Raw genomic sequence first — 16,920 nt, 5'->3', positions numbered from 1 at the left:
TGGATTTGCCATAATCAGAAAATTGTGATGTGTCAAAGACAGTAAGCATGAGGTTGGTCTTGGCTATCTTGTTCTTTAATGTAGAAATAGTCAAAAACAGCCATATACATACGATGTATATTCTAGCAGGGTAAACATAGGTCTATACTATTTATTCATGTCCACTTTGAAGCAACAAGGAATAATATGTTATTCACTTTGATGGCATTTCTAAGGTGATTCTTTTATCCTATAATCCAGCTTCATGTGGAAGAGTCCAAGTAGCTGGAAGAAAAACATTACACATTGGTTCTTTTCTTCATTCTTCTTCTTTCTTCTTCCTCTTCTTCTTTTCCCCCTCCTCCCCCTCCTCCTCCTTTTTCTTCTTCTTCCCCTCCCCCTCTTCCTCGTCCTTCTTCTTCTTCTTTCCAGTGATTATATGCTTATAAACTAAGGGACAAAGGGGCCCAAAGGCATTCCCATCTTTCCGTACATTATAATACACACCTACAAAACCAAATCAACTAAAGAAGCACACATTACTTATTTAATCAATGATATAAAGAAATCACATCTTTACTTTGGGTTATATGAGTCAGCTTACTGGTTGATGGAAGAAACCAATTTGTACAAAAATCTCTAGGCTTTTGTTTTCTCATGTGCAAAATTAAGCCTCTTCCATGGCTAAAATTCTAAGATTCTATTGTTTATAGCCCTAGCAAATGTGCTCTTTAGGGTTCAAAAGTTGTCTGGTTCTCAATAGATAACATTTCAGAATAGAATCTTTTCCAGTTATGGGAGTACACAGATTATATGAGGAGTGCGCATTCTTGCTGCATACCTGTCATTACTAAAAGAGCCCAATTATCAACCTCTGAAGCATGGGTAAGTGGGTTTGATGTAAGCAACTTCATGCCAAGTGCTGAGATGTAATGAAACATTACATAACTCAGTGATGAGAAGAGGAAAAAAGTTATCAATGGGAGGAGAATGAAAAAAAACCTGTTTTTAATAAAAAATTGGTAATGGAGCTTTTAAAAAGTTTAGTGAATTAAATTAAAGGGAAATATCTAGAAAACAGAAAGCCAGTTTCTATAACAAAAATGATATGGAAATTTATTTATGTATTTATTTATAGTGAGAGGGGACAGAAGGGAGAAAGAGAGGGAGAGAAACATCAATGTGTGGTTGCCTTTCACGCACCTTCTACTGGGGACTTGGCCCACAACCCAGGGATGTGTCCTGACTGGGAATTGAACCGGTGACCCTTTGGTTCTCAGCCTGCACTCAGTTCACTGAGCTACACTAGCCAGGGCTGATATAGCAATTTATATAATGTATACTTTTATATGAATATTACTAAATTGTCCCAAATCATCTTCTTTGTCATTTAAACTATTCTCATCACCTTTAAATAAATGATGTATATTGCCCACAGATTCCAAAACAAACAAAATCTTTAACTCTCAAACACATTTCTGAGGTTAAAAACCAAACCATTTTCTACAAAAGTGTGTAATTTTCAAGTTTTCCCAGGACCCAGATGAAAGGAGAGTTTTTAGATGCTCAAGTGCTTTAGGTTATCCTTTCATAATGTTTAAATATTTGTATCTTTGACAGCAAGAAATGCTTAAAAGTTCCTCTATCAGTAAATCCTCACCTAATGCATTTCTTTCCAGCATATTAAAAAGAATAACACTGTTAAACACTCTGAAAATTGAACAGAGAAGAAGCTATTGCATGAAAGAGCAGTACGCTTAGAGACCAGTGGATTTGCCCATGGCCTTAGTTCAGGCAATTCACTCAGCCCCTGAGTTTTACCTTCAACATTGTGATCTGTCTGTCTTTCCTTTGTAAATTTTACCAATTTGCACTGCTACCAAAGAATTTGAGCATATAGAAGTAGAGGGTTTTTTTATGTATAGTTTATAGACTTGGAAGCCTTCAAATATTCACTATAAATAATCATTAATTTTGGCAAACACTTGTCAAATGTTCTTAATGAGGAGATTAAAACAGATGTGATAATGACTAGTAGGCAAAACAAGTTGTTCCAGCTGTTTGCCAAGCCGTCAGAAAAAAATCCCTTCTTCCTCCACCCTCTTACGTACAGTAATTTATGTATAACTCAATTGCAGCACTTATTTGCCTTTGATGTATATTCTTAGGTGTCTTTCCAGTTAAAATGTTTACACCCTGAGGGCAGGACCTGTACTGCAACTCTGTAAGGATCTCTTAAAGGGTGTCTGTCCCTCTGTAAACCTTGTGGGCCAATAAACAGCACAAAAATTTCCATTTGCTTGTCCCCCATTTAGCAACTTCCACCTCCCTCTTTTTCCTTGTCTTTGAAATGTAAGTGTAATATTTGCCCAGACTTGGGAGGCAACATTGCATAATGGATTTAGAAGTCAGCCTGGTTTTAACTCTTTGCTCTCTGACTTATTAGCTCTCTGACCCTGGGAAAATTGCTTAGCTCCTTTAATTTCTTCTCTGTAAAATGAAGATAACAGGCTCTACTTTATGAAGTGTGCAGATGAAAGGAGATCATGTTTTAAAGACTTTAGCAAGTTGCCTAGTGTAACTCTTGATAAATGGTGACAGTTAACTATTGCTATTTCCTCAAAGGGACAGATATACCCACCAAAACAAAAAGCAAAAGCAAGCAAGCAAACAAACAAACAAAAACCAAAAGATCATTGGCTAGTTCTTGCCTTTCCCTCTAGTGTACACAACAACTTCTGTGTTGGATGCAAGCAGAGGCTAAATGTCAATAGAGGTTAGGTCTGAGACTCTTAACAAAGTCAATCTGGAATGTATGCCTGTTGATAAAAATTAGGTTTTTATGTTTTCAAAACTGAAAGAGGTGTTCAGAGTATTGAAATAAGGGGAAAATAGGGTAGGGCGGGGTAGTAGTAACCATAAGAGCATTTCATTAGGGTAAAATATAACTTGAGGCAGTCTCTAGCCTAAAGCACCAACCACATTATACAACTCCAGGGAATGAATTATAGTGACATTTGTTCTTTCCTAACTAGTAAGCGACCCTTCAGAATAACAACCTACTGAAGCTGTTTTGCCCTAGGACCATTATTGGTTTTCTCCAGGGTTTCCTTACTGTAGGTACTTGAGCACACGTGTTTGAGTTTATTTTCCATGTAACAGCCGACTCTTAAAAGTGGGGGAACCTCTTGTGGACCTGCTCACTAAATTTCCACCAGGTTTCTGCATTTGCTGCAGGAGACGGCTCAAGGAAATACGGCATCACCCATGTGTTATATTTCCAATACTTCCTCCCTCCACCTGGATTTCTTGTATATTAAGCCAGTTATAAACAGCAAACACGCTTGTAAAAATCTATAGAGCAAGAGATGGCAACATCTTCTGCACATAATCAGCATTCTCAAATCAGGTCAAATATAGCTCCCTTTGAAAGGCAGAATTTAAAAAATGATGAGCAAAATAAATACTTCATGAGGCCAAGTGAATGTCCTCTTCTGTGGAAGCAAATACACACTTCTTCCTTTTCCTTTAAGGAAGCCAGATTCTGATTCATTTTTTGTGTGTGTGTTCAAGACTCAGCAGAAACACAATGCTTCATTATTTTATAGAGGCTTATTACAACACGATGACAGCACTATAATTTCCTTCAGGGGGAAGTGCGCTACTTGGCTGTAGGCCAGCCAGGCTCAGCGTCATTTAGCAGTTCCGTACCTTCTGACACAGGCAAACGCTTCTACGTTTAGGTATTTTGTATTCTTTGAGGAAGCATTTTTTAAAACATTGTTTTAACAGCATCTAAGTAGAAGCAGCAGGTGGATTTTGCATGTGAACCTGGTGAGGACTTTCAGTCTACAAGTGATTGCAAGTGACTGTACTACCCAATTTTCCTGAGGCTGACACAGTCATAAAATCAGTTTGCTGTGCAGAGGGCCTTTTGGTTCTTTTGTCAAAGGAACCCTGTAATTGTAAAATTCCTCCTCGATTTCATCATTTACGTAGACCTAAATAATATTCCCTTGTCTTTTTTTTTTTTTTTCAGGTATGTAGTCATTCTTGCTGTTTATTTTGAAGTTATAGTCAGTTAAGTGAAGACCTGAGGGAACTAGCTAAGATCTAAAACTAGGAATACTTCATATTTTTGTCCATTAAAAAAAGAGACAAAGATTTTTCAGAAGTCTTCTGCCCTGCCCTCCACTCCTGTCTCTTGTTATCGCTGTGGACTTCTGCCCCAGGAGACTGTGTCTCTACGTAGGAGTTGTGCAATCCTTACTTCCGAGAACTACCTGAGTGTTACTCAGTTCCTCAGTACCTGCGTGCTCACTTCCTATGTGGACAGGCACGGTGGCTGCTGTGTGACTAGTCCTGCAGTCCAACAGGAGACACGATGGGGAGGGTGAGAGGAGGAATCCTTGGTGCAAGCACAGCTGTGTAGCAGGGCTTTGATCCAAAGCAAGGCCCAGCAAAGCAAGAGTTGAGCATATTGGAGTCATCTCATTCTCCTTCAGCAATCTGACATGATTTGCTGTAACTACTTCCAAAAACTTCCTGTTTTCTACTTAGATTGATGTTGGCATGAAGATAGAAAACGAGAGGTCTACAAGAAAAAACAAAGTATTTGTTTCTTCATCCATTTATTAACTATAAATGCAAATGTGTATTACCTGCTCTTTATGGGGCAGTCACTGTGCTCAATGTGTTATGTGCATTCCCTCTCTTAACTCTTACAATAACCATCAAGGAGGCAAAATTCAACCTCCGTTTAGCAGCTGAGGAAACTGAGCCTTTGGGGAAATTAAGAAACTTGCCCAAGGTCACACAGTAAAGGGCAAAGCTGGGGCATTATTCTAATGTGATGTCAAGGCTGTGCTCTTAACCACTGTGCTATACTGCCTCCCTGTGTTAACATGCTTTATCTTTTCTCCCCAGTACCCTGGAAGATAAATAGAAGATAAGAAACCTGCTAGATGACTGGAGGTACTATGATATACATTTGTCATTACATTAATAGTATATCATTATGGAATGGTATGTTAAATTGTTATGTTTATATGAAACTACTGGGAAACTTAAGTAGGCTTCAGAACAAATGTAATTCAAGCTGTTTGATCTCTAAAATATGATTATAATGATCTCTTTCTGTTGGACTCTGTCTGTCTGTCTCTGGTGTTCTGAAGTGATCTTTTGTTTTGCATGAACAGTTGTTACTGAGCAATACCAGCTGCAGGAAAACAATTCATGGCATTACCGCTCCCCCTCCTTTTCCTCCCCACAACCTCCGGTCCTGGCATGCGCTATTATTTTGAATGGATGTGATTGACAGAGATGGGAAGCTCTCACATTTATTTCTCTTATGAAATTTACTGAAGCAAAAGCTTCTCCAAGAGAAGTACCAGTATTGTATCTGGTTCAGACACAAACCTTCAGGGAAGAAAAAGGCTGCCAATAGAATTTGGAAGCTAGAGAGGCAGGAGGAGGAACACATTTGGGAATTTTGAGCACTCTCCTATTTTTGGTGCCCTGAGGGACAGTTACATGTCAAAGCACAAATTAGAGGAAGGACAACTTCTTCGATTATGTAATGCCCTCTGTTAGACACATCGGATTTAGGGTTGGTCTAATTTACTTTGACTACTCATTTCTGAAAATTGCCTCTGGGATGCGGAATCTGTCCTTAAATGAAGCCTTTCCCTTAGTCCACATTCTGTGTGAGAGAGTATGCTCAGATAACCAAAATCTGTATGTATTCTCCAGATCTGGAGGTTCTCAGTCTTCTGTGTTCATCGTCTATGTTAAAGTGGTAGAATTACTGGCAACATCAACGAAGGGCTTCAAAGAACCAAAACACACCACCATCCCCATTACAATCAAACAGTGTCTCTTGGTGTCCATACAGTAGCTGCAGCAAGGGCAGGGCTTACGTGCTTGTCTTTCCACGCCCTGTCTGGTGTGAGGACAGCTGTTTATTACCCTTACCTTGATGTCTTACACGTTTACACATTTCAGAAAACATACAGTCTTGCTTTGTTGCTGGTCCTCCCTTGTGCCACAGCTTTTATCTCTGAAAGACGAATCCTGCAGACCTCAGTAATAGTATGTATACTCATTTGCAGCAAAGATGCATTTTACAAAATTTGGTAAAGGGTTCAGATGCTGGGGTGTCATAGCAAACTGTTAGAAAACCACTGCTTCATGTACCTCAAAAATTAAATCACAAGAAAAGGAAGAGCAGATGGCCCCACATCTGCTGTCTGAAAGCAGACGATTAGCCTTCTCCTTGTGGGGTGACAATGCTAGGTTGTTTTTTGATTTAGTGACGTTCTGAGTTGGCTGCCTTGGGGAACATATGGACATGAGGTAGCTTAGTGAAGCCTGGACAATGAGTCAAGAATTTCAATGGGTTCTTACAGTTTGATGGTTTAGAGATAGATACACAGAAAATAACATTAAATATATGTACTTAAACGTTGGCACTAATTCAGTATTAAAGTATCAGATTGGCAAGTGCCTGCCATGCACTTAAAGAAGCTTGTGGAATTATCACTCCGTGTTCAGAATTACCCAAGTGATGTGAGAAAGATTAGGCAAGTTTGTTTTATTCCTATGCACATTGATTTAGGAATTTGACTGGGAAACTTTCCTTTTTCCTTAAAACAAATATCTAAAGTTGATATCATTTAAATATGGCAGAGTTCATTCTCCTCAACTTTCTTAGGATCATAGACAAATTAAATCCTGGGTAGTTTTGAGAAACGAGCCCAAAAGAGAAGGGATGAATAAAACCCAACACATTTCATTCAGAGTGAATGATGCGCTTAATGCTAATACGCAGCATGACTAGGTTCAAATATTTATTGATGGTCTATCATGTACCAAGTCTATATTCTAGGCTCTAGGGGTAAAACAGTGAACCAGACAGATGTTCTGCTGTTGTTGATCTTAAAGTTTAGTGGGAGAGGCAAATGATAAACAAGTATACAAGTAAATATTAATATATACATATTAGGGAAGAATAGAGAGTTACAGGGTAGGAAGGGAGCCACGAGTGCCAGTTCATAATGGGTACCTAGGGAAGGACTTCTGATAAGGTGACATTTGAACAGCACTGATGAGCCATCTAGTTACCTGTGGCAACCGTATTCTAGGCTGAAGCATATGACAGGCAAAGAACCTGAGGCAAGCTCCCATTCTGACTCTGGGCTCATCCATGTGACTTGCTTTTGCCCATGGAATGTTAGCAAACATGAAGGCAAGCAGAGGCTTGAAAAGTACGCGTGTTTCCTCTTTGTGCTTTGCGTGATTGGTTGTACCCTCCTTTTCATCTCTGCCTGTCATGAGAGCATGCCCAGGCTAACCTACTTCAGATGTGTGAGAAAAATGTGGAGAAAAGCCAAGACCATTTGAACCAGCTGAGGGCCAGCCAACTCCCAAACACGTGAGAATGCTCAGCTAAGATCAGCTGAAGTGCCTCCCCTATGCACATTTCTGACTCCAGACATATCAGTGACCCCAGCTGGGACCAGGAGAGCCACCCTGCTGACCTGTAGACTTATGAGCAATCATAAATGGCTGTTGTTCTAAGCCTCACAGTTTAGGGATAATTTGTTATGCAGTCGCATTGCGGCATAGTGTGTGTTGCAGACACTAGTGGTTCTTCCCAGTGTGGCCTGCCTACCTGTTTAGCTTCATGTCCCACCACCCCAAAGCACTTTATGCTCTAGGCACTTGATTTACTTGAGTTCCTGAAATGGGACATGGTGTCTTATGCCTTTTGATATTCTATTCTCTGTTTCTGAAATGCACTTCATGACCAGATCTCCTGGACGACCGCCCTTCAAGGCTCAGCTCAGGTGCCGCTCTTCTGGAAAGTCACCCTGCTGCCCCAGGCTGGGCTAGGAGCTCCTTCCTCATGCCTGTGTGAGCGTCTCTGGCACAGAAAGGCACACACATGACTCCAATTTAGTAGGTTAAGTTTTCTCTCCCTGCCATTAGCGGAAGCTTCCCAAGGCAGAAACTCTGTATTCTCTGTATCCCGAGTACAGTGTTGGGCACCAAACAGAATCTCCACACAAACTTGTAAGCTCAATAAAAACATGTATTTGCCTTAATGTAACAGAGTTTTAAGTATCATAAAGGAGAAATTACGAAGAGAACAGGGAAGGTTTCTGAGAAAAGGCAGAATTTGAAATGCCTTTTAGATTTGCTGGTGGAGATGGCATGGGAGGTGAAGAATATTTCAGACAGAAGAAACAGCCATGAACAATGGCAAAGTGGGACACTGGTGGTTGGAGCACCCAGTATTATTACAGTGGAGGATTCATGAGCAGGCACGATAAGGGATGGGACCATTTTGTGGGACTTGAATAACATGTTCAGGTATTTGGGCTTCATTTTGCAGGGGGGTGATTCCATAAGAACCATATTTTGATGGGTTACCTTGGAAGCGGTGTGTAGGGTAAACTGGCAGTCAGAATAGAAATAGACTGGTTATGTGGAACCATCTCTTGGCTTTTGGAACAATTCAGACAAAAGATAATGGTGGTAATGCAAATGTGTAAGAATATATAGGACATAGTAACTGTGTGTGGGGGTTGGAAAAGGGGAGATAATTGAAGACGGCTTCTAGATTCCTCTTCTGGTGTCGGGAAAAGGAACAGACTTGGTAGGAATGTTAAGTCCAGTTTGGACATACTGGGTTGGAGGAGTATATGGGTGGAGATCTCTAGCAAGCCACAAGAAATGTGGGCCTGGAGCTCAGATCAGAACTGGTGCATTTGGGGATCTTTTGTCTGCAAAAGAACATAGCCCAGAGAGATGAGGAGGTCAAGAACAGATCAATGCATAATGCTTTTATTCCTAGGACAAGAGAAAGTGGAGTCAGCAAGGGAGACAGAGTTAGAAGGAGAAACTAGAGTCAGGTGGGAGAGATGGTTGACAGTGCAAAGGAGGAGACTAACTGGATGAAGTGCCAGTTTCAGAGACAGAAAGAAAAACCGATAGAAAGGAGGGCTGAGAAGGGACTAGTGAATTTGATCATTAGAAGGATGTTGGTGTCTTTGAGAAAAGACTGTTTTGGTCTATAGTTAATGGGGTTTGAGGTCAAATTGCAAGAACTGAGTTGGGTGAAATGAGGAAGTGGAGGCAAAAAGTATAGATTCCAAGAGATTTATTAAAGAGAGATGAAATAGTAGCTGAGGTTTGAGAGAAGACATTTATATGGCTTGGGCCTTTGTGTAGATAAATGGGTGGGGGTGGGTGGGGTTGGAATAAGGAGTGGCTCAGAAGCTTCCAGAGAAATGGGAAAAGGTAGAAGTGGGAGCCCATAAAGGAAGGTTTGCCGTTAGCAGGGAAATTACTTGCTTTTCTGGGATGGAAAATAGAAGGGGAACCTTTGCCTCCACATTGTGGGGGATGGCCACGCAGTCCGTTTCCAGGCCACGCGCACAGAGATAACACAGCAGCACACATGATCAGCCACTTGACGTAGTACGGCATCGTCATTTCTTAACTTCTTATCTTAGAGGTCAAAGCGTTTAAAAAACTAAATGTTAGCATTTTAATCTCTTCAATAATCCACTTTTTTTATGACTAAGAAATGTCAGACTGCTAAGAGGTTAAAAAAAAAACCCTAAACAAAAAACCTCTTCAAAGTACCTTGTTTTCTAAAGGGTGGGAAATGAAGTATGTGATATTTACCTAATGCTTATTAATCCATTATTAACCAGTTTTTTTAATGTCTGCAAAATTTGGGGGTTATCAGAATAGATAGTAATTTTGGTGTCATGTAGATATGACTTTTATATGCTCTTTAAGTTAATCATCCCTTTATTTGGCTTTAGTACTTCATAAAATAGAAAAACATTTCCCTGGTAGTTTCAAAAATAGATCCATAACTGTGTATGTAAATAGTCACTTGCTCATATAATAAGCCTGAAGAAAATACGTGCACATGAACATATTTGTACTAAAATTGTAGAAATTTTTAGGTAATTTAAAAGCTTATCCATCAAAATTCTCTTTGGTGTGGTCCATGCTTTTATGATACAAAAAGAATATCAAGAGTTGATGATGTTTGAACCAAGGTTTTATATAAAGAGTATTTGAAATGGTGTTTCTCATTGTTGTGTCCGTTTGGTTTAAGGTAGTTCCATTACTCTGCTCTTAGAAAATATTTTATTAAAATGTTTGGGTGACCTTTTTCACTGTAGATGCCAAGATAAGGATGAAGAAAAGACTAAGGGCAAATACAGCTGTTGCAGGTGGGTGGACATTCTTTCTGGTTGCTTTCATGTCATTGGGCAGGAAGTGAACTGGCCATCCCCCGCCTCAACCCTCGCCGCCTTTCCTTTCGCCCAGACACAGACTGCTGCTGATGTTGTGTAAGGACAGGCTGGGGAGCCGAGGGGTCCCTCAGAAGGAGGGCTGCTTTGATCTCTGCTGGACCTACAAGCGACCCTGATCTCTTGGGTCATTTCTGTCTTTTAGGAGGAAGGTCATGTCTCTTTTCGAGGCTTCCTAGTTCCAATGGTGTCTGGACAGGGAAAAAACACTGTCCCCGTGCTCCTGACTGTGGGGTGCTTGGCCTCAAATACCAGTTCAGATTCCAGCACACCCTACTGAAGAGGAAGCCTCACAAGTCTGAACGTTAGTTTGGACAATGAGAATGAAAGCATTTTTCTTTTGAATCCTTTGTGCTTTACAAAACACTTCAAAAGAAGTGCCTTTAATACTGGAGCCCTAATAAAGAACATAGGAAAATTTGGTTTCTTTGATGAAGAAAACCCCTGATGCATACAACAGATGACACAAGTAACTCAGCCTCCTTAAATGCTGTTACTTCATCTATTTTATACATTGAGAATTATTTGGAGATAAAGCAAGATGTAAGCAAAAATTGGAGAGAAAGGAAAACAATAGTTGTTTTTTTTTTTTTGGTCATTACTGGTAGAGACACGAAGATATGAAAACTATTCCTGAGGTGTCTATAATTCTTAATAAAATTCCTAGAAAATCTATTTAAAAATTGCAAACAAAGCAAAAGAGGAGAAGTCCACTTTCCAGGGAATTCTCAGGGGCAGACATCTTAATGGGGTGTCACGTAGGTGTCAGAGACAAAACTGGTACGTCACTCAAACTGAGCTCTCCTACTTCTTCTATTTTCTGTAACTCTTTCCAAGAGCTGATACTGAAACTAATGGAGGGCTTCCCATTTCCTTTTTCTGATGGTCTCCAGGACAAGTCTCTGTTTCCTCCAGCTTCTTTTGACCCTTCTCCCTCCTGCAGACAGCTAAGGGTAGGAAGCCCTTTCTCTTCATTCCCATGTATAGGGAGGTAGGACCTCAATTAGAGACCACACATTCCTGCCCTCTGACAGGATATGATCACTAGTAAGCTAAATCCTAAGGTTCAGTTTTAGACTTCAAGATCTGATGGCCTTGGGGGCTTCATTCTTGATATTTTGAATTTATTATGTATAGCTACTTATATGTGTTTATACATATCGATTGAAGTCCATATCTCTCCCTTAAATACTTTAGTGAATTTCATCATCCTGATATAAAGCCCAAGCTCCTGGCGTGCCTGGAATCTCCTACTCTCATTCGTTCTCTGGTGGACCTGTGTTCTCTTTATGCGTTCAGCTCAACATACGTCATTTCCAGGAAACATTTCAATAACCAGGATGTGAGTCTAGGTGCCTCATCCCTGCTCCTGTATTATTTAGTATATGATCATAAAGGAATTCACCGACTGGCTGGTTCAGTAAATGTTTACTGAGCACTTACTCTCATTGCCTAGTACTATAAGCTCCACCAGGTCAAGGTGGTTTGTTATAAAACAAACTTTAATAAATATGTATTCAAATAAAATGGACAGATATTATTTTTAGTTTTCAGAAAAAGCTTAATTGGTTACTCATGAATGAAATTCCCATTATAGAGGTAATGTGATATGGTTAAAAAAAAAAGACCCTACTGGAGTCACAAGTAGAATAGTTATCGGTGGTGGCTGAGAGCCTAGATTTCAGAGTCAAATGACCTGTGTTTAAATCCTGGCTCTTCTGCTTGTTGGCTTTGTGACATTGGGTCCATCATTCAGTCTCCTGTATCTCACATGGGAGATGGAAGTCATGACAATACCTGGTCCACCAGGTTATTGAGAGCGGTAAGTGAGGAAGGTACAATTAAATGAGGTAGAAGTGCATTATAAACTTCACAGTGCAGCTATTTATTTTATTTATTTATTCAGGTTTTTAATTTTCTCAATTTCATCCTTGATGGTTCTCCTCAAGCTTTAATGTATACATACAAATCACTTGGGCATCTTGTTAAAATGTAGTTTCTGATTCAGTATGTCTATAGGGCCTGAGGGTCTGCATTTCTAACAAGCTTCCAGGGGATGCTGATGCCCTGGTCCACAGATCACGCTTTGGTCTAGTCTAGAGTGTGGTTCTAGCAAATGTTACTCTGCACCAGTGTCTCCTGGAGCTTTCTAAAACAGGATTGCTGGAACCTACCCCCAGGTTCTGTATCAGAAGGTCTTGGATGGGGCCTGATTTGCATTTCTAACGAGTTCCTATGTGATGCTAATGCTGCTAATCTGGGAATGCCTTACTTTGAGATTTATTACAGAAAACAGAAGACTGTTTTACTTGGAGAGTAAATTACTTTTCTATGTTACAGGAAACAGGAATTGGAGATGTAAGACTTACGTAGATTCTGGTTCTTAAATTTTAGTTCTGGTGCCTGAACAGATTTAGTACTATTTGAAAAAATAATAATTGGCACAAATCTGTCCCTATGGTTTTCTATTTTCTGAGGCCTGCTACAGCTGTAGCAGTAATAATCTATCTCCAACCTGGGATCCCTGACAAGGATTGCTCTGAGAGCCAATGGGATTTTGGCTCTTGACCAGGTGTCCTCTGACACGAAGGAGCAAAAGAGAGGAAAATATTTTAGTAAGGTTCTCATTAGGCATTGTGAACACTGGCTCATGTTTTGATAGCCTTTGCCATAATAAATAAGTACAGTAGGATAATGGATTCTCTTCCTGGACTTAATGGAACAGTTGGTGCACTTGAAGGACAGCATGAGCTACATGACTCTTCAAGGATTTACTCACAGCAAATCATTAACAAAGAGTGAGGAATGGTCAAATCTGTCTCTAATTAAAGCAAAAATTAGAAATATACAATATTAAAATATACTGAACTGAATCATTGTATGTTCGTTGGTACTGTAGCTCTTTAGAGTAGAGAGATTTTGCTTGCACATTCTAAATCAATTGTCTTCCTGTGTCAGCCTGGTACTATTAGGCTAATCAACCACTTTAGTTCGAAGAAGAAAAATAAAATGCCCATGGAACAAAATCATAATTCCTCCTCCTGAAAATGGACCAACTATGTATGTCTAACACTTAGTATTCCCTCTTCTGTACAGAATAGAGTGTTATGTTCTGGGAGTGAGTTCAAGAGTGGTTCTTGTCCCCAAGATTTTTATAATCTTAAGAGAGATGAGGATTTTTGTAAATAATTACAACACTATAAGTAGAATGCAATGGCTGGTATATTAACCACACTACCAATGTGAGGAGGGAATGCAGAGGAATCCATGATAAATTCTGCTTGAGGAAGTTGGAGAAAGTTTAATGAAGATGTAACATGTGGGGTGAAATTTTGAAACTTAAAAGCATTTCAGTAGACAGAGGCCTGTTAAGGGATTTATAGCAATATACTTACTGAACTTAGAACTGAAGTTTGTCCTTATTGCACCTTGCAAACACTGTAAGGGTTATTTTTCCTCATCTCAGTGGTGCAAAATGCAGAAAAAAATGTAAGCGACCTTTACCAAAGGAAATGTGTGTTACATTTTGTTACATGAAAGGTCAGTGGTTGCTTAGATTTTTTTTTTAGATTTCTGTGCCCTGATTACCCTGAGAGCCAATGACGTTTTGGTTGTTGACCACATGGCTGGTTTTTCTATTGGTCTCGTCGGCACAACTCTCTAGCAGAATTCAAAAGTGACTCTGGTTTAAAGGCTGGTAACTTCCTAAGACACACTTCAACTTTGAAGAACATAGGTGCAAATTTTTCTTTACATCTTTCAGAGTTCTATAGAATATTTATAGTAAGAAAGTTGAACACTTCGGAAAAAAACGAATGGCCTGTTTAGATATAAATTTACACTGGATGGAAAATCAAACTTGTCTTTTTGCTCTGTGCCATCACACTGGCTGTGAAATCCCACTGGATTGATATTTTCTCAGCTATTCTATTTCCTCAACTGTTACATTTCCTCCCCATCAGCAGTCTTTGGGCATCATTTCTTTATGCCAATCTAGACTCTGTAACCTATCGCTTTGACCACTCTCATCATTTTATTGTACTTTTTTTTTTTTGCCATTTTGTCCTTCCATTACCCTTATCCACCAAATCCTCAACTCTGGATTAATCAAACATCTAACTAGACATCTTTATCCTTTTACTTTAAACTTGAGTTACTATGTTTAGGTAAGTTTCTTGTAGTATACTGATACCTGCATTTCGTTTTTAATATAATCTGAGAAAACCTATTTCACATTGGGGGAGTTTGATTTGTTTATATTTATTGCAATTACTGACTTTGGGGGCATATTTATATCACTTTTATTGGAAATTTTATAATGCTTTTTCTTTTTTTCCCCATTTCTTTTTTAGCATCAATTAATTTTTTTCTTTAGAAGTATTTCTTTCCCTGGCTGGCGTAGCTCAGTGGGATTGAGCGCGGGCTGGGAACCAAAGTGTCCCAGGTTCGATTCCCAGCCAGGGTACATTCCTGGCTTGCAGGCCATAACCCCCAGCAACCGCACATTGATGTCTCTCTCTCTCTCTTCCCCCCTTTCCTCCCTAAAAATAAATAAATAAAATCTTAAAAAAAAAGAAGTATTTCTTTCCTTTTTATTAAAAGCTTACATTATTTTCTTATACTTTAGTGGTCACCTTTATATATTTAACAGGTTTACTTTACAGGGCCTAACATTAATAAATATTTCTATTCTTCCTCAGAACAACATCAACACTATAGAATGTTTGAATTCTGACACCCTTGCCCCATACTTCATGTTATTGGAATCTAGAATTTTAGTTCCATTTTTTTTCTTTTTAAGATTTTATTTGCTTATTTTAGGCAGAGGGGAAGGGAGGGAGAAAGAAAGGGAGAGAAACATCAATGTGTGGTTGCCTCTCACATGCCCCCTAATGGAGACCTGACCTGGCCTGCAACCTAGGCATGTGCCCTGACTGGGAATTGAACTGATGACCCTTTGGTTCGCAGGCTGGTGCTCAGTCCACTGAGATACACCAGCCAGGGCTAGGTCTGCAGTTTCATAATTCCTTCAATTAGTCATTACTATTTTAATAAAAGTTTAATTTTATATAAAAATTTATATATTTCATATAAATATACAAAAGACTATAACTCTGTTTAAAAGTATGTCAATCATAACTGCACAACTTGATGCATTTTCACAAAGGGAGCAGCTCATGTAACAACCACCCAGATCAAGGACTAGAATATGACTAGCACCCCAGTAGCACCGTTTAAGTCCCTTCTCAGTCACCAGCTTCCCCAAATAATCATTATCCTAACTTGATCATTATTGATTAGTTTGCCTGTTTTGAGCTTATATGAACCCCATGTTCAGCTTATTGCCCTCACTATTCTTTTTGTGAGATTCTTTCATGTTGTTGGGTGTAGTTTGTTTCTATTGCTGTAAAATATTCTATTATGTGAATAGGTACCCTTATTTATCCTTTCTTGTACTGATAGACATTTAGGTTGTCTTTAGTTTGTTTATCAAAAATGTCTATTATGAGCATCTTTTTGTGTGTCTTTTGTATACCTTTTGTGGCACCTGATTTTAGTATACATTCATAGGTTCCCATTTCTGTTGGGTACAGCCAGGAGAGGAATTGCTGGGTTACAAGTGAGTTGATTTGCTCTCTCACCAATAGTGTGTGAGAGTCCTGGTTGCTCCACATTCTAACCAATATTTAGTGGTGTTAGTCTTTAATTTTAGCCATCCTGGAGGCTGTGTAAGGGTATCTCATGGATATTTTTAAAAATGTATTAGGTAGTTGCTGATGGCTAATGTGGTGATCACCTTCTCTTATATTCATTGGTTATTTAGCTATCTGTTTTTGTGATGTTCAAATTCTTTCTGTAGTCTGTACTTGTTAATTATGAGCTCATTTTTAGATTGGATTGCCTTTTCCTGTGGAGTTCTGTGTGTCTTAGCTTGTGAATAAGCACTACACAGTGTTTCATGAATGTGCTGCACTTGCTTCTGCTAAGATTGCAGGTGCTAGATTTTTGACTTGGGGTTCTAGCTTTTCTGGATAGTAGAAATTTGGACCTCTGACCTGGAATGTGCACATATTTGGTGTATCAATTTCTCATAAGGAGAGTTGCCTTTTTTTTTTTTTTTTGCCCGCATCCAAAGATTGAGGCAGACAGCATATTTCTTTTCTACTTCTTTGGGATGGTGTTCAGAGATTTTTCTATATTATTTCTGTCCAACAGAAATTTCTGTGACAATAAAAGTGTTTGATACCTGTGTCTTCCAACATGGAAGTCACTGTCCACCGGTAGTTATTAAGTACTTAAAATGTATGACTGAGGAATTAAATTGTACATTTTATTTAATTTTAATTAATTTAAATTTAAATAATCATATATGGTGAGTAGCTACCACCCTAGATATTGTGGTTCTAGACCAATTTTTATAGACTGGGCAACACTTTGAGGATCCTGGATATATGAACTTTCAATTCTTCTCTTTATGCAGAACCTAGAGCACATTTCCTGTTCTTACCCTCCTGACCCCAGTCCCAGCACCTAGGCCATACTCTTGGGCCACCATAGCATCGACTGGAGTTGGTTTTACTTTCTTTCACTGGTTAAGCTCAGC

The 16,920-nt window shown here is 39.2% G+C and overlaps 1 long non-coding RNA gene across 4 annotated transcripts in view; it reads left to right on the top strand.

The window, feature by feature from the left end:
- Positions 1-1,925: 1,925 nt before the first annotated feature.
- LOC118500018 overlaps positions 1,926-16,920 on the top strand; it is a 41,929-nt gene continuing 26,934 nt past the window's right edge. For 3 of the 4 annotated variants that reach the window (XR_004902543.1, XR_004902542.1, XR_004902540.1), the window contains exons 1-2: positions 4,387-4,953; positions 11,210-11,307. This is a non-coding gene — a long non-coding RNA (uncharacterized LOC118500018). The other variant, XR_004902541.1, reaches the window with a different exon arrangement.

Source organism: Phyllostomus discolor, chromosome 4 (assembly GCF_004126475.2).
Source record: "Phyllostomus discolor isolate MPI-MPIP mPhyDis1 chromosome 4, mPhyDis1.pri.v3, whole genome shotgun sequence".
NCBI lineage: Eukaryota > Metazoa > Chordata > Mammalia > Chiroptera > Phyllostomidae > Phyllostomus > Phyllostomus discolor.
This window is presented reverse-complemented; position numbering and strand designations above follow the sequence as displayed.